This window comes from Eurosta solidaginis, chromosome 4 (genome assembly GCF_040869045.1).
Source record: "Eurosta solidaginis isolate ZX-2024a chromosome 4, ASM4086904v1, whole genome shotgun sequence".
Classification (NCBI taxonomy): Eukaryota; Metazoa; Arthropoda; class Insecta; order Diptera; family Tephritidae; genus Eurosta; species Eurosta solidaginis.
Window position 1 is genome coordinate 127,354,417 of NC_090322.1, and position 24,088 is coordinate 127,378,504.

Sequence of the window (24,088 nt, forward strand, 5' to 3'; positions counted from 1 at the left end):
GTACAAACTTAAGTTATTTTAACACCTAAAGTTTGACTACATTGTTGAGTTTAGCTGTTATGCCTTTTGGACGTTTAGTAATCTGCCGCTGTTAAAAAAAATTGTTTAACTTCAGTCTATCTACATCTTCTATATGTGGTATTTAATATATAAATCACTATTTAATAATAAGTACTATTTATTTTTATAAAATATTTTTATTTAACCGCTCCTAAAAGTATGTTACAAAACGTTTTTAAATATTTCAACCGAATGAAAATTTTTGAAAGACAATATTTTACAATTGAAAAATAAAAATTAACAAGAACAAAAAAATTAAATTTATTTAAAGTAGGTACATTTAAAGTTGAATATAAATATAACCCTACAATACTCCCCCTTCCGGAGATTTAATGTTAAATAAATTAAAAGTAACTTTCTTTTTTGTTTTTGTGTTAGGTATCTGTATTTTATCAATCATTGCTGGTTTTAAACGATCAAGAGGAATAGATTTAATTTCATTGTTTATTTCAATTTTAAAGTTTTTAATATCTTTTTCAATAACTCTATAAGGACCTTCATACGGATGTTGCAAGGAATGTTTGTTTATTACACGTACAAAAACAAAATGACAATCTTTTAAATCTTTTGGAACAAAAATACCACTAGAATTTTGATGATGTTCCAAATTAGATTTAAAATTTTTAAAATGTTCACGCAAACTACTTAAAACATCCATTGAAGTTATATTCTCTGTAGTTGAAACAAATAATTCACCAGGTAATCTTAAATTTTGTCCATAAACCATTTCAGCCGGTGTTGCTGAAATATCTTCTTTAAAAATCGATCGTAAACCCATAAGTACTATTGGTAACTCTTCATACCAATCTCTGGATACATTCCTAGCCATTATTGAAGATTTAAGCTGTCTATGAAAACGTTCTATCATTCCATTAGCTTGGGGATGATAAGGAGAAGTTGTTATTTGATGACTTCCAAGAAGTTTCGTTAATTCTGAAAACAAGTTTGAAGTAAATTGAGATCCCTGATCTGCTGTTATTTCTAATGGAACTCCAAAACGTGAAATATAGTCTTTAAAAAATTTATTTACAACCGTAACTGCAGAAATATCTCTTAGTGCGAATGCCTCTGGCCAACGTGTAAATCTATCAATTATAGTTAATATGTAACGATATCCTTTTGAAACAGGTAAGGGTCCAACAATATCTAAGTGAATGTTTCAAATCTAGATTTTGGAATTGGAATTTTCATAACTGGAGATTTTGTATGACGATGTACTTTCGATTTTTGACAACTTATACATTCTTTAGACCAAGTATTAATATCTTTATTCATTTTAGGCCAAAAATATTTCTTAACTATCAAACGACGTGTAGCTCTACTACCAGGATGTGAAATCCCATGTAACATATCAAATATTATTTTTCTTAAATTGTTTGGAATGAAAGGCCTATGATTTTCTCCTGACACTTCGCACCATATATTAAAGTTAAGAACAGGAATTTTTATTAGTTTCAAATTTAAAAATGTTTGCTCTGAGGTAAGTTTGCTTAATTCACTGTCTTGTTGTTGTTCACTTTGTAAAATTTTTAAATTAATGTCCGAATTATTAATTGCTTCTACTTCAAACGCACGAGATAATGTATCAGCTACAACATTTTCTTGTCCTTTAATATACCTAATGTCATTCGTAAACTGAGCAATGAATTCCATATGTCTAGTCTGTCTTGGACTGCGTTCTGTTTTTGAATTTAAAGCAAATACAAGAGGCTTTTGATCTGTGAAAACTGTAAATTCACGTCCTTCTAGAAGGTAACGAAAATGTTTAATGTTCAAATAAATAGCTAATAGTTCCCTATCAAATGCACTATATTTAATTTCGGATGGAGACAATTTCTTTGAAAAGAATGCAAGTGGTTCTGACTTATTATTAAACGTTTAATGTATGACACCACCTATTGCCGTATTGGATGCATCTACATTTAAAGAAAGTTTGCATCTTTGTTAAAATGATTTAACAATATCGCAGATGCAAACTTTTCTTTAATGCATTCGAAAGCTTTATTAGATGTATCATCCCAAATTAAAATCTTGTCTCGCTTCTTATTTGTTCTATTAATTAAATCATAGATAACTGTCGTAAACTCCGCTAATTTTGGTATATATCGATGGTAATAATTAACCATACCAATAAATTTTTGTGCCTGCTTAATAGATTTTGGACGATCAAAATTTCGAATGGCTAAAACTTTTTCTTCTGAGGGTCTAATTCCCGTTTCAGAAATATTATGTCCTAAAAAGTCAACATTTGTTACGCCAAAAGTACATTTACTTGGTTTTATATTTAAACCGTACTCCGTTAGGCGCTGAAATAGTACGCGAAGATCTTTGAAATGTTGTTCCTCATTTTCGCTTGCCACTAAGAGATCATAAATATATGTAAAAACAAAGTCTAAATCATTAACTACTTCATTAATAAATCGTTGAAAAGTTTGCGCGGAGTTCATAAGCCCGAAAGGCATTCGTACAAATTCAAACATGCCAAAAGGCGTAGTGATTGCAGTTTTATAGATATCCTCTTCTGCCATTGGAATTTGGTGATAAGCTCTTACCAAATCTAATTTTGAAAATATTTTCTTATTTCTTAGATTCATGTTGAAGTCACGAACATGGGGCAAAGGATAACGATCAGGAACTGTTACGACATTTAATCTTCTAAAATCTCCACAAGGACGCCAGTCATTTAACTCCTTCTTGGGTACAAGATGTAAAGGAGATGCTACTGCTGAATTACAAGGTCTACATATCCCTGTCTTTACTAAAAAATCGAATTCAGTTTTAGCTACTTTGAATTTAATGCGGTCTAAACGTCTTGGTTAAGAAAATGTCAAATTTCCTTCAGTGACTAATCTGTGAACTGTTGTATGTCTAACTGGTTGTGAATAATCTGGTTCAGAAAATAAAGAAGGAAATTCTTTTAGTAACTTTGTAAATTTGTTATCAACAGCGAAAACTGTTGGTAGCGAAACATTACAAACACATGAAATTGTGTTAACTGAAAGACTTGTTATCGGATCTACTAAGCATTTGCGTTTAACATCAACTAAGAGACCATATTTAAACAAAAAATCAGCACCGATAATTGGTTTAGCTATATCCGCTATTAAAAACGTGAACGGAAATTCGCGACGCAGTCCTAAATTAATATTTAAAAGTTTTTTACCGTATGTCGAAATCGTTGAACCGTTAGCTGCAGTTAAAATAATATCTAATGACTTTTTCGAACTTGAAGATTTTGAAACCGGAAGCACTGAAATTTCTGCTCCACTATCTATTAAAAAATTAAGTTTGTTTGTTTTATCAAAAATAAATAAGCGACGTGTAAAGGTGTCTAAATGTCCGTTGTTTGTCGCCGTAACAACGGATAACTTTAGTTTGACGAACTATTATTTTTAAAAGCGCATGGTTGTTCGCACTTCAAAGCCTGATTACCAAACTTATAATGATACCTACAGAGCCAATTTGGGTTGTCACGAGACTTTGATCGATATCTAGAAGGACAATTTTTCAAAATTTTTGCACATCATGTTAGTTGTTTGAACCAAATTTGAAATAATTGCATTTTCGCTTTTAGAATTTGGAAAATTACTAACTGAGGCTATTTCATTTTTATTATAAACTTCTCAAATATTATCGGCTAATTTAACTAATTCACTTATTTCATTCAAATTCGAACTAGTAGGAATAATACTTAAATTTTTGGGCAACTTCCTTATCCAAAGCTTTTTAAGAATTTATTTGCTAAAATTGTTTCCAGAGAGTAGCACTAGAGACCGATAAAACTCAGAAGGTTTACGATCTCCCATTTCTGAATCGGATAACACTCGATCTAATTTGGCATTCTCACTTAATGAGTGCCGTTCAATTAAAATGTTCTTTAATGCAGAAAATTTGTCATTTTCAGGAGGATTTTGAATAAAATCAAGAATTGTCATAATTATATCCTGTGGAAGTGCAGTTATGACATATTCATATTTTGTCCCTTCCTGAGTAATGTTCTTTCGACTAAATTGCATTTCAGCATTAGTCCAAAATTGGGGAAGTTTTACCGATGTAGCAAAAATTTCATTATTTTGATTCACATATGGATTTGGTAAATCATTTTGATAATTTTCATTATCCAAATCAATAAGTGAATCGTTTACTTGATTTCGTGGTGTAGATGTACGTATATTATTTGATGGTGAATGAAACATTGTTAATAGAAATACTTACAAAAATAATATTATATGAAGAAATAAAAATGTCCGGAAAGGAGCGTTTACAAAACCCAAATTATTAATCTATTTTGATACATATACAGATACATATAAATAATATTAATACTAGATACAGATCACCAAATATTTGTCGCAATGGTTTTAAAATTGATTGATGAATTTGTACAATGTATTTTGCAGGCATGCTTAACGAACGAAACGATATCATTTCGTTACGATAATCAACGTTAATAAACGAAACGAAGTCATTTCGTTTCGTTTATTAACGTTAAGAACGACAAATTAACGTTAATTTGACGATCTTAACGTTAGTTAAAAGTCATTTCGTTTCGTTTATTAACGTTAAGAACGACAAATTAACGTTAATTTGACGATCTTAACGTTAATAAACGAAACGAAGTGACTTCGTTTCGTTTATTAGCGTTGATTATCGTAACGAAATGATATCGTTTCGTTCGTTAAGCATGCCTGGTATTTTGCAATGGCTTTAAAATTGATTGATGAAATTAGACAATGTATTGTGCAATGACTTTAATTGTTTTGTATTTGCAGCTTTTGTTGTTGTTGCTCTTGCAATGTTTGATTGAAAGGCTGATGTTAATGATGCAGCGGTAACGTCTGAAATAATGACAATCCAAAAATACGACGAAGACGACGTCGTGCAGTTGAAAATAAACTAATTTTATAGAAGTGAATCTAGTTTTTGGACCACAACGTCTACGTCAAATACGCATTAGAGAGGGCTCTTGTGATGTTCACGATATATTTGGTATATATTTTCAACTTGTTTTTCAGATAATTCTTCGAGTAGTGAGGACACTTCACACTAGTTTAAAGGTACGAATTACAAAACTTTTAGCGAGTTAGAGCTGGACGTTGCAAGATGTTACGCACTTTATTTGAAAGTGAATTTAAATAAATCTCTTCACTGGTCTTTTGTAAATCAATTAAAGTTTGTTCAAGTGCACCACCTTTAACAATTTGTTTAAGAATTTGCTGATAAAAACTTAATAAGTTGGATATAGTAAACAGAACTATGGTATCGTTTTCGGAAGTCAATATGGTTTCCACTCGCATAATATATAAAAGAATTAAAATTTGATTCGTTGTTTTTGAAGGACGGTTTTTATGTTTTGCTGGCTAGATCGCCAATGTGGTATTTAATATATAAATCACTATTTGATAATAAGTACTATTTATTTTTATAAAATATTTTTATTTAACCGCTCCTAAAAGTATGTTACAAAACGTTTTTAAATATTTCAACCGAATGAACATTTTTGAAAGACAAGATTTTACAATTGAAAAATAAAAATTAACAAGAACAAAAAAATTCAATTTATTTAAAGTAGGTACATTTAAAGTTGAATATAAATATAAGCCTACACTATAAAAATCAAATTCTGTGTGTGTGTTCCCTATGAAAACGTGTTTGCTATACTTCGATCATCACCAAATTTTGGCTCGAGATTCCTTCGATCAAGACGAAAGTTTTTCATATTTCAGAATTAAGAATTTTAAATTTAAGTGTTTTTGTTTTTTGGCTATGCGAAAGAACTATCTTAGCTCCCAAAAATGATCATGTTAACAAAATCAATGATCGCTTTCAAAATCAATTTCCTGGTGAAGTGACGAAATATAAATCGATCGACACCGTTACAGATGAAGATAAAATTGTGAATTATCAAAATGAATTTCTATACTCCTTAGAACCAAAAGGAATGCCTGTGCATATATCAACTTTGAAAATAGGCTCACCAGTCATGCTTCTTCGGAATGTAATCAAAGCAACAATCATCAGCGGTAAAAGCAATAATATAAAATAAGATACAATAAGATACAAGAATAAAATGTTTAAACAGAAAATTTCACCAAATATGCGTACAAAATTCAATTCAATTTTCAGAACAATAAATTAAATTATCAACAAACAAAACAGAAAAAATAACGCAACATCCATTCGATCTCGGGCGTCACAACGTGCGCCTGGTAAAGCTAGTATATTATAAATGGGAAAGTTTGGATGTTTGTATGTTTGGATGTTTTGATGTCCAGACGTTTGACTTTATGCCTCAATCACGCAAGAACGGCTACACGGATTCTGATGAACGCAGACAATAGTCTACTAGCGAAATTTTTTTCGAGCATGGAAAGGGGACTGGGGGTCCCACGACCCCGTCGAACAATTACATTTTAGTCATTTGTACACATTATAACTTTACGTATACTGGCCTTCACCAATATTACAGACTCAATGGGTCAAATAAGTCGAGGGCCTACAAAGTGAGCAGTGACACTTTCGGGACTATTCCGGCATCATTTCTGTACTATTTCGCGATCATTTGGGGACCCTTCCGGCATCATTTCTGGATGGTAAATAAGTTCTTGATGGTTTCCGCGATCATTACGGAACTTTTTCGAGGCCATTTTAGGTCCCTTCCGGCATTGTTTCTGAATGGTTTTCGGGATCCCGTCGGGGCCATTTCAGAACTATTTTGGAATCATTTGGGGTATCTTCCGGCATCATTTCTGGATGGTTTTCGGGATCCGCTCGTTGTACCGTCGGGGTCATTTCGGGATTTTTTCTCGACTAATACGGGACCATTTGAGGACCTTTCCGGCATCATTTCTGGATAGTTTTCGGGATCCGTCCGGGATCCCGTCGGGGCCATTTCGGAATCATTTGGGGTATCTTTCGGCATCATTTCTGGATGGTTTCCGGGATCCGTCCGGGATCCGGTCGGGGTCATTTACGGTCTTTTTCTCGACTAATACGGGATCATTTGGTTGGTTTGGATGGTTTTCTGGATCCGTCTGGGATCCCATCAGGGTAATTCCTGGAATATTAGGGGATCATTTGGCGACCTTTCCGGCATCATTTCTGGATAGTTTTCGGGATCCGTCCGCGATCCCATCGGGGTCATTTCGGGACTACTTCTGGATCATTTGAGGTACTTTCCGGAATCATTTCTAATGGTTTTCGGGATCCATCCGGGATCCAGTGGGGTAATTTCGGGACTATTTCGGGATAATTTGGTGTATCTACCGGCATCATTTCTAGATGGTTTTCGGGATCCATCCGGGATCCCGTCAGGATCATTTCGGGACTATTAGGTGATCATTTGAGAACCTTTCCGGCATCATTTCTGGATGGTTTTCGGAATCCGTCTGAGATCCCATCAGGGTAATTTCTGGAATATTAGGGGATCATTTGGGGACCTCTCCGGCATCATTTCTGGATAGTTTTCGGGATCCGTCCGGCATCCCATCTTGGTCATTTTGGGCCTTTTTCGCGACTAATACGGGATCATATTGTCAGGGCCATTTCGGGACTATTTCGGGATCATTTGTGGTACCTTCCGGCATCATTTCTAGATGGTTTTCGGGATCCGTCTGGGATCCCGTCGGGTCATTTCGGGACTTTTTCTCGACTAATACAGGATCATTTGGGGACCCTTTCGGCAGCATTTCTCTTTGGTTTTCGGGATCCGTCAGGCATCCAGTCAGGATCATTTCGGAACTATTAAGTGATCATTTGAGGACCTTTCCGACATCATTTCTGGATGGCTTTCGGTATCCCTTCGGGATCCCGTCGGAATAATTTTGGGACTTTTTCGGCATCATTTGGGGTCCCTTCCTGCATCATTTCTCGATGGTTTCTGGGATTCGTCCGGGATCCCGTCGGTGTCATTTCGGGACTTTTTCTGGATAATTTGGGGTACTTTCCGGCATCATTTCTAGATGGTTTTCGGGATCCATCCGGGATCCAGTGGGGTAATTTCGGGACTATTTCGGGATAATTTGGGGTATTTTCCGGCATCATTTCTAGATGATTTTCGGGATCTGTCCGGGATCCCGTCGGGGTCATTTCGGGACTTTTTCTCGACTAATACGGAATCAATTGGGGACCCTTTCGGCATCATTTCTGGATGGTTTTCGGGATCCGTCTGCGATCCCATCAGGGTAATATCTGGACTATTAGGGGATCATTTGGGGACCTTTCCGGCATCATTTCTGGATACTTTCCGGGATCCTTCCGCGATCCCATCGGGGTCATTTCGGTACTATTTCGCGATCTTTTCTGGCATCAATTTTAGGTGGTTTCGGGATCCGTCCGGGATCCCGTCGGGGTCATTTCGGGACTTTTTCTCGACTTATACGGGATCATTTGGGGACCCTTTCGGCTTCATTTCTGGATGGTTTTCGGGATCCGTCCGGGATCCCGTCGGGGTCATATCGGGGCTTTTTTGGCATCATTTAGGGTCCCTTCCGGCATCATTTCTCGATGGTTTCCGGGATTCTTCCGGGATCCAGTCGGGGTCATTTCAGGACTTTTTCGGCATAATTTGAGGACCTTTATGGCATCATATCTGGATAGTTTTCGGGATCCGTCCGGGATCCCGTCGGGGTCATTCCGGCATCATTTCTCGATGGTTTCCGGGATTCTTCCGGGATCCCGTCGGGGTCATTTCAGGAGTTTTTCGGGATCATCTGGGGTACCTTCCGGCATCATTTCTAAATGGTTTTGGGGATCCATCCGGGATCACGTGGGGTAATTTCGGGACTATTTCGGGACAATTTGGTGTATCTACCGGCGTCATTTCTGGATGGTTTTCGGGATCCGTCCGGGATCCCGTCGGGGTCATTTCGGGGCTATTTCGGGATCATTTATTTTCCGGCATCATTTCTAGATGGTTTTCGGGATCCGTCCGGGATCCCGTCGATGTCATTTCGGGAATTTTTCTCGACTAATACGGGACCAATTGGGGACCCTTTCGGCATCAATTCTTTCTGGTTTTCGGGATTCGTCTGCGATCCCATCAGGGTAATATCTGGACTATTAGGGGATAATTTGGGGACCTTTCCGGCATCATTACCGGATAGTTTTCGGGATCCGTCCGCGATCCCTTCGGGATCATTTCGGGACTTTTTGGGATCACTTAAGTTTGTTTTTCAGGTTTTACCCGGATTCCGTCAGGGTAATTTCTGGCCTTTTCCGAGACTATTTCGTGATCTTTTTGAGACCCTTCCAAGATCATTTAAGGATGGATTTCGGGATCTGTCCGGGATCCCGTCAGGGGTATTTAGAGATCCGTTCGAGATTCCGTCAGGGTTATTTCGGCATAATTTCTGAACGGTTTTCGGGATCCGTCCGGGATCCCATCGTGGTCATTTCGGGACTTTTTCGGGACTAATACAGGATCATTTGGGGACACTTCGGGCATCATTTCTGGATGGATTTCGGTATCTGCACGAGAACCCATCAGGGTAATTTCGGGCCTTTTTCGGGACTATTTCGAGATCAGATTGGGACCCTTTAGGGGTAATTTTGTGACTTTTTCTGTATTATTTCGGGATCATTTGGGGACCCTTTCGGCATAATTTCTTGATGATTTGGTGGATCCGTCAGTGTGATTTCGGGAATATTTTTGGATCATTTAGGGACTCTTCCGAGATCTTTTCCGAATCTGTCCGGGATGCCGTAGGAGTAATTTCGGTATTTTTTGTTAGCTTTTCGGGATAGTTTCTGTGTGTTTCGCTGGTTAAATCTAGAATCGTGTCGTTGCCATTTCGGGCTTTTTTAGGACTATCCCGGGAACTTTTGGAGACCCTTCTGGGCATTTCTGAATGGTTTTCGGGTACCGTCCGCGAAAGCGTCGGGGTAATTTCGTGGCTTTTTCTGGATAACTTCGGGATCATTTGGGGATCCTATCAGGTTATCAGCTCATTTAGTTCTTTTTTTTAATCAATTACAAAAATAAAATGCGTTAGACACAAAATTTTTTTAAACAGATAACTTGATAAACAGGCTAACTTGAATAGCCCATATATTTCATTTTCTCCTTGCGAACGGGGCCGCGGGCAAAGGCTAGTAAATTAAGTAAATTATAAAAAATAAAATTTGGTGAAAGTGCGTTTAATAAAAGTGTATAATGTTTAATGTGTGCCAGCATATTTGATGTACGCCCAGTTGAAGTTCGGTTAGTAAGTACATACATATGTACTTATTTGTCCGATTTTTGTTTTAAATTCAAAGAAAATGGAAACATTTTATATCAAATGTACGTACACAAATATAACTATAATGATAATTTAACAATATGGCGAAAATTTTTGAAGAAAAAGTTGAAATAAAGTTCTTGAGACCGACGCCAATGTGGTTCGCTAGAGCATGTATTAACGCGTGTGTGAATATGTGTGTAGCAAATATATATGTAGCAATCATGCTTATTTATGTATTCACGTATTTACGTATATATATGGCAACATACTTTCGTACAAAACTATCGATGGGAATTCGGAGCCAGTTTTGTTTATTTGAATTTAGATTTAAGTTATTATTATTTTAATTAATATTACTAAATATAGCAATAAAAACATTAGAAACGAAATGTACTTATATGTAATTTATACAAAAAAAAAAACTACGTAAGTTTAAAAATATATTTATCCGGCTTTTATTTTTTCCACAGGTATTAATATCATATGAACAGAAAATTCAGATGATTTAAAAGTTTACGCTTTTAATCTAGAAAAATAGAAATATCTGTTATTTCAATAGATTTCAATGTGTGTCATTTCGACAATATACTCTGTTAATTTAACATTTTGCACTGGTAATTTCAAAAGAACAGAAATCCTTTTCATATTAATAGTTTTGATTGGTATTCCTAGAGCGACATTATTATTGGTAATTTAACAAAACTATGGGTAAAGTAAAATGAAACACCTTTTTTTGTTTATTTGACTACTAAAACGGTCAATTACGAATCAACGATTTGTGCGCAGTTTATTCAACATCTTGTTGCGATGGATAAAAATTTACACAAATTTCGGTTGAATTAACCCGTATTTCGGTTGATTTTACCAGTATTTTTCTTTCAGTGTACGATCACGGATCGAAAACTATTTTCACTTAAGCGATAAAAATTATGCTATCCAACTATTTAAAAAATAATAATATGTTATGGATCTAGGGGGTACATGTTGTCCGTACTTCATATATTTATAATCCGATACACCATTTCGGAGCTCTTGTGTTAAAAATAACCGCATTCGATAACGGATCGTATGTTACGATTCGGTCCCTGATTTCACTAATGGCAGATAAACCTTAGAACAAATTAAAAAGAGTCCATCTTTTTTACGTTAAGCCTTATCTTTAAGGTAAAGCAAAAAATTAAAAATCAATGTTGTATTAACTTAAAAGGAAACATGATAAATAGAACCTATGTTTAGTCGATAAATTTTAGCAATATTCTTAAGGCAACTGCTTTCTTTTTGATTTTCTTATGGCATGATATATCTTATGTATTCTGGTTCAAAAACCTAATAATCATGTTATTGTACTCGCTGTATTAACTTGTTATTGCGCCTTATGTAAGACTAATTTTTAGTGGGTTATAAGCCTTATATAAAAGGTCCTAACACAACAAGCAGAATTTTATAACAACGCATTATGTAAGTCTTATTTTATTTGCTCCATAAGCCTAATAATAAGGTTTTAATATTCTTCCTAATGGCTTATAATAATTCCTTATGTAAGCCTTATTTTATATGGGCTATCAGCTTTATAGCAGGGATGGGCGTTATCAACAAATTTGAATAACCATTGACGAAAAAATAAAAAATAAATTTTATTCATTATTCAAGAAAACTTGAGTGATGAATAACATGTTATTCTTTATTCAAGCATTTCTTGAATAATGAATAACATTTTCTCGTTATTCAAAATATTCTGATTGATGATAACCACTCATTCTTATTTTTGCAAAATTTGTATAAAGAGTTGAGTTATTATTCCTTATTTACAAAATATGGAATAACAATAAAATTTTAGTTTTTATTCAGTTATCCAAAAATAAAAAAATAAACCATCGAGATGCCTTGAAAATATACCCATATGCGTAACCAGTTCGTGTGTAGTTCTGAAGATTCTTAGGGTCATTCCGGGATGGTTTTGGGGACTCCCTCGAGGTTATTTCAGGGTCATTTCGGGATGGTTTTGGGGACTCCCTCGGGGTAATTTGGGGGTCATTTCGGAATGGGTTTGGGGACTCCCTCGGGGTCATTCCGGGATGGTTTTGGGGACTCCCTCGGGGTCATTTCGGGGTCATTCCGGGATGATTTTGGGGACTCCCTCGGGGTCATTTCGGTGTCATTTCGGGATGGTTTTGGGGACTCCCTCGGGGTCATTTGGGGGTCATTCGTAGGTCATTCCGAAATGACCCCGAGGGAGTCCCCAAAAAGATCCCCTAATGACCTACGAATTACCCCGAGGGAGTCCCCAAAACCATCCCGGAATGACCCCGAAATGACCCCTAGGGAGTCCTCAAAAAGATCCCGGAATGACCTACGAATGACCCCCAAATGACCCCGAGGGAGTCCCCAAAATCTTCCCGGAATGACACCGAAATGACCCCGAGGGAGTCCCCAAAATCATCCCGGAATGACCTCGAAATGACCCCGAGGGAGTCCCCAAAACCATCCCGGAATGACCCCGAAATGACCCCGAGGAAGTCCCCAAAACCATTCCGAAATGACCCCGAGGGAGTCCCCATAAAGATCCCGAAATGACCTACGAATGACCCCCAAATGACCCCGAGGGAGTCCCCAAAACCATCCCGAAATGACCCCGAAATAACCCCGAGGTAGTCCCCAAAACCATCCCGGAATGACCCTAAGAAGCTTCAGAACTACACACGAACTGGTTACGCATATGGGTATATATTCAGGGCCTCTCAATGGTTTATTTTTTTATTTTTGGATAACTGAATAAAAACTAAAATTTTATTGTTATTCCATATTTTGTAAATAAGGAATAATAACTCAACTCTTTATTCAAATTTTGCAAAAATAAGAATGAGCGGTTATCATCAATCAGAATATTTTGAATAACGAGAAAATGTTATTCATTATTCAAGAAATGCTTGAATAAAAAATAACATGTTATTCATCAATTAGAAAATTTAAAATGATGAATAATTTTTTATTTTTTATTTTGATTTGTTTCATTTCAAAATGACTCAACCCTGCTTTATAGTAACTGGGCGACCGATCTTTGCTCGGCAATCTTCGAGTATGCCGCATAACATACTTTGTTCTACATGTCATCATTAATCACACTCTACTTTTTTATATGTACATATCATATATATTATTTCTAATTGCTGTTTTTATGTACGGGTCCCTTTTTCGTTCTTATTTGGAATCCAAATCTATAAATAAAGTTTTGGATGTAAAGATGGAGATTTGGGCTATTAGCGAGCTTTGGGCAATTTTGGTCGTAGCGCTTTTGTTTAGCTACATTTTATTAAAATAATTTGCGATAATAAACGATTGTGAGCACACAAAAAAATCTATTTGTACTATGGCACTATTGTGAATATTTGCACTGCATTACCGGCAGATGCTCTCATACGTCAGATGGCAGCGCAAGCTGTAAAATTTAATTGATTGATAGAACAGCTGATTTCTGCTGATATTTGATAAGAGACTTTTAGATTCGTTGCGCAAGAGGCGCACGGGTATGGCTCGTATTATATTTTTTACTTACCAATATTTGATTTCCTTAAAAATAGATTTCAAAAACATATCAAACACTAACCGCAAAATGAACTGGAATGAAAAATTTTAAATGGGTAATTCCAGCCTATATTATAAGGGATTGTTATGACAATTAGTGAAATAGAGAACTAAGTTATTTAGGTCATGCGCCGAATTATTAATTTAAAACATTTTTTTAGTTGTACACTATGAAAGTCTCACAATTTTATTACATTCCAAAAACTTGTAAATTTCACGAATGACAACTATCACTTATGACAAATATCAGTTAGTTTAATTAAATGTCAACTTACTTCCCTAAGCGCCATCTGTTGGTAAGTAGTTAAATGGTTGGATGTCGTTTTCAAATTGATCGTATGCCTCTAGTGTTCAACGGTAGCAAATTACCATGGCGAGATATCTTTTTGCTATGGTGAGATATCTTTCTAATAGTAATCTGGTAGAAATTGCAATTATTCATTTCATATTTGCCAAAAATATGCATTGCTAGAATTTCCCACGGTTCCTTGATATTGCGTGTCAATTTTATTAGCGTGTGTGAACTTAAGAAAATTAAGTCGAATTATGTGTGAGACCTTTTACGAAGATTTTTAACTTTAATGTTCTCCTTTAAAGCTTTGATAGAATATGATTAAGTAGGGTACTATTTCGTCTAACTACTTTAACCCTAAATGGCAACCCTACTCAAAAATGTCCCTATTGTAATGCAGAGTGAAATACCTTTCGTTTGATACCCATATCGGCATATCTGCAATTTTTTTTTTTTCAATTTCGAATAGGCGGCAACCCTAAATGGCAACTCTACTGAAAAATGTCCCTATTGTAATGCGGAGAGAAATACCTTTCGATTGATACCCATATCGTCATATCTCATGCAATTTTTTTTAATTTCGAATAGGTGGCAACCTTGTGAAACAGTTTGAGTGGCAACACCTAAGTAGAAAGTCTTAGAAGGTGATACATTATCTCTGTGCCAAATTTCATTTATATCGGTTGAGCCGTTCCAGATATCGTTCGGCTATACAAATATACAACAATTGCTCGTTTAAAGTTATAAGATATAACGTTATCTTTCAGATAATCCTTATGCCTGATGACATAGTTACAGAAAAATAATGTGTGTTATAAGGAATACGCCATACAGCTAATATCTATATATATATAATTCAAATTATGTATGTAGGTATGTCTCGACTTGTGTCCTAAACGGATCGACCGATCACAACCAAATTTGCACAACCCACTAGAAACCTTCCAAGGATGGTCATAGGCTAAAAATAATATCGATATAAAAAAGGGGCGTGGCACCTCCCATGCAAAATAAATATTTGGTACTACATAACTCTGAAGGTATTCATGCTAGAAAATTGAAATTCAGTAAGGAATTATATGAGGTCAATCCCTAACACCCACAAGAAAATGTGGGGTTGGGATAAGGGGGAGTGGCACCTCCCATATAAATGGAATTTATTATACTGCATATCTCTGGATGTAGTAATGGTAGGATAGTGAAAATTGGTAAGGAGCTATATGAGGTTAAGTCCTAACACCTCCAGTAAAATGTGGAATTGGGGAATAGGGGGCGTGGCACCTGGGGATTTTTCAGAACTATGGCTGCCTTATAAACTTAGGTTATTTCAACACGTAAAGTTTGATTGCAGATTTGGGTTTGGCTGTTATTCCTTTAGTGTTCTTTTATGTTATCTTCAGGGTTGGTATTTTTGGATACGCCTGGAGAAACCGGAAAAAAATTTTCTGTTTAATTTTATATAAATTGATGTAAGAGCAAAAAGAGAAATCACTATGGCAGTTGCTTTAAAAAGGGCCCATAATATCATAATATTTATGCTTCGTTATTTCGATTCTCCACCCTTATGTAGTGGGACAAGCGTTTTCATCACAAAACTTTTACGAATGTCATTGAAGCAATTAATTTTATAGGAAAATTTCGAAAACAAAAAAGTTTAAAACCAAGGATTCCATTGATAACGATAGATTTGTCTTTTCAATTTTAAATGCCTCAAATTTCCTATCCCTATCAATGAAGCTCAAGGACGATCATTAGCTGCGAATCAAGGGATTGATGAGCGCAATACAAACCTTTATAGATTCAAGGCTTCTGCAACTCAATTGTCAACTTCACCTACGCGAAGGGAATCCTGTTACAAATACGAATATATCATAAAACAACAGTCATTGGCTGTAGCAGAAGTCAATCTTACCAACTCATGTTTTACCCATGGCCAGTTACGCGTAGCCCGCATATTTTTATAGAAACGTGAGGTAAAACCCACGGGCATAAGCTAGTTCCTTATAAAATTAAAGGTGTATTCACTAAGGGTGAGTTTTGAAATGTAAATTTTTCTTTCATACAAATTATATAAAGAAAGAGTGTACATAAAACTCACACTTACAGAATCTACCCCCTGATGCCATAAACTTTTTAACCATATGAAATAAGCCTTGTTAAAGATTCAAATTTTTCGCTGGGTATCTAGCTGTAATACTATGTATGGACTTGTTTCACATGCGTATGTTCGAATGTTCAACGCAAAAGTTTTTGTTCACAATCTTCAGTTTTTAACATTTCATCAATTGGCATGTAACATTTTGTTTCTTTTCGCCAACTTGTTGCTGGCAATTTACCACTAAATTTTCATTTATTACCGACAATTCATATACACACTGCAGAAATATCCAAAAAAAAGAGTAAGAAAGAAGCTCAAAACAAAAACAATTTTAGTACAAACACATGAGAAACAGTTTTCGCATTTACCAGCAACGTCTTTGGCATTGGTAAATATGTTCGTTCTGATTCTTTTGTTGCCATTTTTGAGACGCCTGGTTTTTTACGATTGCCACGCTAACTGGAACATATTTATGGTGCTGCTGCTGGTGTTGTTGTATTATTGGTTTTGCTGGTTTAAATAGCAACAGTTGCCAATGATCTTTGAAGCACGTACTCGCATTTATGGGCTAAAGCAGCCGCACCAAAACCCAAATAACTCACCTGCGTACAAATAAAAACAAAATTTCGTTTTTGTTGTTGTTTTTTTGTTTCTTCAATTTATATCTTTGCCTAAGAGTTTGAGTTTTCGTTACATTAAATTTTGTGGTTTAAATCTATGCTAACATTTGCTCAGGCTTTGCTAATAATAATTTCATGTTATTTCTATTAAGATCTTTCGGTTTTCTCATTTTCTTTCTACCAGTTAGGTGTTTAACTGTAAAATTTTATGCATTATTTTAATTGAAAATTAATAAAGTTATTAATACAAAATCTTTTTAATGAACTTCCAACGGAAATGTTTTTAATTAGTTTAACCGTAAGCGGAAAAAAATGAACAAATATTAAATTTCTCTTACCAATTTGCCGTGAAAAGTAGAAAATAAAAATAAAATATAAACAATTTAACGCTATTTTTAACACGTTTATATTATCTTTGTCTGTATGTACTATGCACAGAAGCGAACACGAAATTATCAGTGGTAATTTTTATCAAATTTCAATTTTTATCAAATTCATCTGAAACAGTGTTTTCAAAGTATGCGAAAAAACTTTACGAAAATTTCGAACTTACTTACTTAACCGTTTAAACGGTTATGGCCGTCCAACAAAGCGCGCCAGTCGCTTCTTCTCTCTACCAACTGGCGACAATTGGTCACACCAAGAGAGTTTAAATCTTTTTCCACCTCGTCCTTCCAACGAAGTGGAGGCCGCCCTCTTCCTCTGCCTCCATAGGCAGGTTCCGACAAAAACACTTTCTTAGCCGGAGCGGTATCTTTCATTCCCATAACATGGCCTAGCCAGCGTAGCCACTGCGTTTTAATTGGCTGGACTATGTTTATGTCTGCGTAAGTGTCGTACAACTTGTCATTAAATCTTCTTCGGTACTCGCCATCGCCAACGCGTAGAGGTCCATAAATCTTTCGAAGAACTTTTACCTCAAACACTCCCAGAGCCGCTTCCTCTAATGTAGTCATGGTCCTTGCTTCTGCACTTGGATTTCAGAGCTGATGATGTTGTTAGTGTTAGTGCTATATCCCAAATAAACGAAGTCTTTGCTATTTCGAAATTATGGCTGCCATACGCTGACTCTTTGCTCGATCGTTTCGTCCTCATGCATAGTCAAACTCATCATTACCGCTTCTTTTTCCAGTTTTGAGTACGCAGAACTTACGGCGCCGGTGTTCAGGCCGATGATATCAATGTCATCAGCATATGCCAGTAATTGCACGCTTTTATAGAATATTGTTCCAGAGCGGTTAATTTCTGCAGCTTTTATTATTTTCTCCAGCATCAAATTAAAGAAATTGCGTGATAGGGTGTCACCCTGTCTGAAACCTCGTTTAGTTTCGAACAGCTCGAAGAGGTCTTCCCAATTCTGACTGAGGTGATGGTGTTGTTCAACGTCATTTTTCAAAGCCGTAAACATTTGCGGGGAAACCAAATTCAGACATAGCGGCATATGGGCAGGTCCTTTTCGCGCTGTCGAAGGCGGCTTTAAAATCGACAAAGAGGTGATGTATGTCGACCCTTTTTTCGCGTTTTTTTTTTCAAGATTTGGTGCATTGTGAAAATCTAGTCGATGGTAGATTTACATGGTATGAAGCCGTACTGATAAGGTCCAATCAACCGATTCACGGTGGGCTTCAATCTTTCGCACAATACATTTGACAGGACCTTATAACCGATATTAAGAAGGCTGATTCCACGATTGTTGGCACAGTTTGCTGTGTCCCCTTTCTTGTAGACTGGGCAAAGTAGACTTAGATTTCAATCGTCGGACATACACTCGTCCGACCATATTTTGCAAAGAAGCTGATACATGTGTCTTTCCAGCTCCTTGCCGCCGTATTTGAAAAGCTCCGAGGCCTTGGTGTTTTTTAATCTGGCTATTGCTGTTCTGACTTCATCATTATCGGGTGGGGGACACTTATTCCATCATCATCGATTGCGGGATCGGGTTCGTCATCCCTGTACGGTGAATCGCTGTCTCGATTTAGGAGAGCAGAGAAGTGTTCCCTCCATATTCTAAACTTAAAACCTTCTGTCTGTCACCGAATTTTATGGTAAAATTTTCGGGTGTTATTCCTGGTGGCTAACAGTTCAAGCTCCTCGCACTCACGCCTTTCTGCATTTGCTTTTTTCTTCCTGAAAAGGAGTCTCGCTTCAATTAGCGTTCACACACTCCTCTTGTTGCGCTCGCTTCTAACGTAGCCCTGTAGGCAGCGTCTTTTTTTTTTTTGGTTGCAACGCGCCATTCTTCATAGTGCCAGTTGCTTCTCTGTGGTCGCCGGTAACCAATTTTTCCTCGCCGGTAGTACTAAGCGCTGTGGAGATATGCTCCCACTGCTCCTGCATTCCGTCGGGTTTAGTTGTGCTCTCAAAGAGCAGGGTGAAAGTCGAGGTTCGAAATCATTTGCAGTCGGTTTCGATTGAAGCCTGAGGCGGGTGTGTATTTTGGCTGCAACGATATAATGGTCTGAATCGATGTTAGGTCCTCGGATCGTGCGCACCTCTGCACACTGGAGCCCGTCCGTCCATCACAACATGGTCGATCTGATTGTGTGTATTTAGATCGGGGACAGCCATGTAGCTTAATGTTTCCTTTGATGCATGAACCTCGTGCTGGATATGACCATGTTTCGAGCACCCGTAAAGTCAATCAGCCTCAGTCCTCTAGGAGAAGTTTCATTGTGTAAGCTGAACTTTTTGACAGTGGTGTCAAAAACACTTTCTTTGCCCACTCTGGCGTTAAAGTCGCCAAGCACGACTTTTATATCATGGCGGGGGCAGCGATCGTGCGGGCGTTCTAATCGTTCATAGAAAGCGTCTTTCACTTCATCGTCTTTCTCCTCTGTCAGTGCATGGACACATATGAACGATATATTAAACACATTTTGCTTTTATACGGATAGCGGCGAGACGTTCGTCCACAGGCGTGAACGCCAATACTTGGCGACAAATTCTCTCTCCCGCCATGAATCCGACGCCGAAACTGTGGTTATTTGTATGGCCACTCCAATAGATGTAACAGTATTTAATCTTCTTTCTTCCTTGCTTCGCCCAACGCATTTCTTAGATCGCGGTGATGTCAAATTTTGCTTTGACGAGGACATCAACCAGCCGGACATCTGCACCAATCCCATTCAGGGAACTGAGGTTCCAGATGCATGCCTTCAGATCATGTCAGAAGCTTTTCCCACTTTCGTGGACCACTATACACGGCTCCACACTCCAAATTTCGAAATTATATCTTAGAAATTTCTGGATTTTTTTGAGTATGCAATTTTGTGCCCATCAATTCTAGTCTTACATGATACAAATAATAGGTCTCTCGAAATTCGTTTTAAATTTTTGACAATTATTTTTGCGAAGGTTGTTTGATATTTTCTTCCATGCGAAAGGAGCATATTTTTTATATGGAGGGAATTTGAAACTCTGCTGTATTTAACAGACTCTTTTGACCTCCAAATCATTTCATAGGGTAAGATTTAATTCAAAAATTGTACGCTTGTTAAGGATTGATCGAATATAAAAATTTATATGTACATACAAAGGTGTAGCAATGGGAGGTCGAGTAAACAAAATCTAGGTTTTAGGGCAAAAGACCCTTTTTTTTAAGCGGAGACATATACTGGCATATAACTTTCCATCGATCGAACTTTTCATTCGATCGATTTATAGGTCATTAAATAGAGTATATACTTCTCCATCTAACGCAAACGTTAGTTTCTTTGACAGAAATATCTATTAAAAAGTTCAAAACAAACCAAAAACTAGAATTTTTACATTTTGAGTAACCGTTTATCATTTTGCTTTTTACTATATACAAAAAAGTATTGGCTAAGGGGCCATAAATAATTTTGCGTTCAAAAACTCATGAACATAGTAAAGCAGTTGTAACTTGGGTGAGATATTCCAATTTGACCCTTGTAGTCGACAAATATTTGTACTTCAAAAGCAGATAAAATTCAAAAGAAAAATGCAAAGTAGTTTGTTCTCCTTTCTTTTGTATCTTCATATCAAATTGTTGAATACATCATTAATACCTAAACTAATATTTAAAACTCGTATCTTGTTGGAATCAGAACTGATTTTAGATTTTCCTCAAGTAATCCTTTGTATTTATACGCAAACCAAAAAATCTAGAAAACTGTCATACAAAATGAAACAGGGGTACATAAATTAAATTTTTCGTTATATTTTGTAAGACTAAATAAATGTAAAAGCGCAAAAATATCCTCTTCCTGCCAATGTTTAAGTTTTGTTCGTAGACTTATGAAGAAATAATGTTATCGGCCAATATATGAATCGAACAATGAAAGAGGGGTTACGGATACGACCAATTTTAAAAACCAATAAAATATATTACCAGAACTTTCCGGAAAAATTTATTAAATTTTTGTAAAGAATTACACAAAGCGAATTCACTACCAGGTGCTGTTATCCCAACAGCAGGTTGCTTTTTCTTGATTATTTTCTATACAACGCCTTCTACAACAATATGTCAGTTAATCCAAATAAATGCAAATTTTCTTTTGATTTGACATTTTTTGCACGGCAAATCTTTTGAATTCGCTTTGCCATCACCTTGTATAGCTTCGCCTTGGAAAAATACAAAACTACTTTAGTCAAACCAAGCAGGTGTATACTAGAAGAATACTAGTTTGCCAAATATTTCAACTATTTCAATACAAAGAAAAGTCCCCCCCCCCCCCCCCCCCCTGGAACCGCACATGATATCATCGGAGTACTTACAGAGATGATGGTGATTGACTGTGTCAAAAGCTTTTGACAGGTCAAGTGCCACGAGTACCGTCCCATGATGGAGTTTTAGTTGGTTCATTCCGCAATACATCTGGGTCTTAGTGGAGTTTAACGCGGTGGCCATGCTGATGAATAAAATGAATGACATCGGTAAATACGACTCACTATCTTTATCTGAGTTTTCGGGCTTTGGCATTGGGATTATTCCTGCCATTATTGATTATTCTGAAAAGACAAAGGCTTAAATGACAAGAAGAAAACATGCGTTAGGTTGCTGATGCCCTTATGCCAAAGGTGTTTTAGCATCGGCATAGCTATTCCGTTTGGCCCCACCCATTTAAAAGGATTGGTCCTTTCAATGGCTTGTTCAATCTGCAGAAGTAAGGATGAGGTGGTATATGCGCGTGTTTGTGTTTATGTGCTCGTTGATTAGTACGAAAACTAGCGTTGTTAACTGAAGTATTGCCGGCAGAAAGCATTGGCGCATTTCATCGAGTTGGAGAAACAAAATCCAAATAAAATATTAACTCGTATGAATAACTCCACAGAATTGTAGTCAATAAACTATTCAAAAACTGATAAATATGATGATTAACTATTCAAACACAAACTAGAATGAATAGCCCCACAAAATTCTAGTCAATGAACTAGAGTGATTGCTGACTACTTTGGCTTTTGACTGCAGGGTATTGCTTATTAGAAAAATTTTTGGTAAAGGACGCGACACAAGGTTAAGGGTAGTATGAATTAATAAAATAAATATAAATATTTCCTTAATAAAAAGTCTCGAAAATTTTAAATAAAAGCAAATATATAGATCTGGGGCAGAACGGGATAACTATATAAAGAAGGGACAATATATTTTGTTGATAAATGATCCAAATTATCAAAACCGATTAAGCCTTTCTTTGAAATCATGTTTCTCTGTCCAGGGGAAACGATAAACTATTTTATTTCCACATCATACAAATATATAACTTTAAATCCCAAGCGATAGGAATACAGTCTTACTACATTTAATTTTTGATTTGTGGTGGACTTTATTTGTTATGCGCCCATAAAATTAATACACACTTAAATACAATTCATTTGATATGTTCGATGCATTGGTATTTAAGAAAAATGGTGATCATGTGACGATTGTGTTGTAAGAGCTAAAATGGCATTTCATTTGCTGTTACATCCGTGTTCTAGAACGTGAAAGGCGTATAATTCTAGAAATTGAAAACTAAGTATGGCACTAAACCAACATTCACCATAAATATTTAATGAATATGGATAAACTAAATTGTAAAACCAACACTTAGATACTCGAACGTACACAAAGTGTGCCTTGCACAAAGTTAAACATGCAACTTACAGTACGCAACCCTGCAAGAAATTTAATTACCAGAGACTAACCTTACTCGAACAGAACTAGGTAAAGGTTAAAAAACGGAACTACATTGATGGGGATTAAATTGAACTAAACCAAAAATAGAATATGGCTATGCAGTTCGGTAAGTAGTATGTGTACGTTTACCATGCTAAATATTGCGTCCACTAGAGGTTTACGCCGATCACTTTATCGGCGGCGGCGGCGTACGCTCTATTATATACCGGCGGCGGCGGCGTGAGCGGCGCGCCGATGTACGCCGGTGTTCTTACTTTTCTTGATTTTTCTATTAAAAAAAAAAATACTTAGGAAAGGTTTTGTTTGTATGTATTTAAAGAAATTAACGTTTTGGCCATTTCGGAAAGATCTTAGGTTTTTGTCCCAAAATCTCGCAGATCGTTCAAAAATTTTCAGGAGTAGCTCTTTGCGGAGGGATTGTCCCTCGTTCACTTACTCCAGAGAGGCTTCGAACCTTACCCCGGTCTTTGGAATTGGTACTGCTGCGTCTGCTGAAGAGAAATGGAGATACATAAAATGGTCACACTTTTGTCTGTATATCTGGTGCAAAGCGTAATATCACCTGGGGTTAACTCCTAATAATCGTCGCAAACACAATTTCTTTAAATCAATTGTGGCTCCTTGGCGGTCACGCACAAAGGCGACTTACGGTTGCTATTAATGGTCTAATACTCAGGACTCTCGTGGCACATGGCGCCTCCAGTTTTTTCGGCTGTGTTTAAGAGCTACAATTCCCGATGTGCGAACAGTAGCAATCCCGACCACCAGTCGCTACCACGCCTCCTGCCCTCACACCATATGCCAGCACAGAAGCTATAGGACTGCGACTGCGAACTCATACCTTCGTCGACGTCACTTTCCTGGAAGCTCTAGGTGGAGCTCCGAAGACTTTATAACGGATGTTTTTGTCCCACTATGCTGCCTAGCTACAACAGAGAAACACCTTGAAACGTTAGGGAGTGACTATTCGGCCATGGATGCCGCCCTCGAAATCATAAGCAGTCTAAGTGGATGTCATTGCGTAACTCATGGGTGAAAATCTTATAATCTTCGGCGCATCTATGTAATTAAAAT

General features: G+C 36.7%; 1 protein-coding gene across 1 annotated transcript in view; it reads right to left on the reverse strand.

Annotated features, from left to right (window-relative positions):
• m (miniature) overlaps positions 1-22,522 on the reverse strand; it is a 231,310-nt gene extending 208,788 nt beyond the window's left edge. Inside the window, exon 1 of the mRNA XM_067779048.1 lies at positions 21,613-22,522. The gene's annotated coding sequence lies outside the window, so the exon portion shown is untranslated. The remainder of the gene's footprint in view (positions 1-21,612) is intronic.
• Between the last annotated feature and the right edge of the window lie 1,566 nt (positions 22,523-24,088).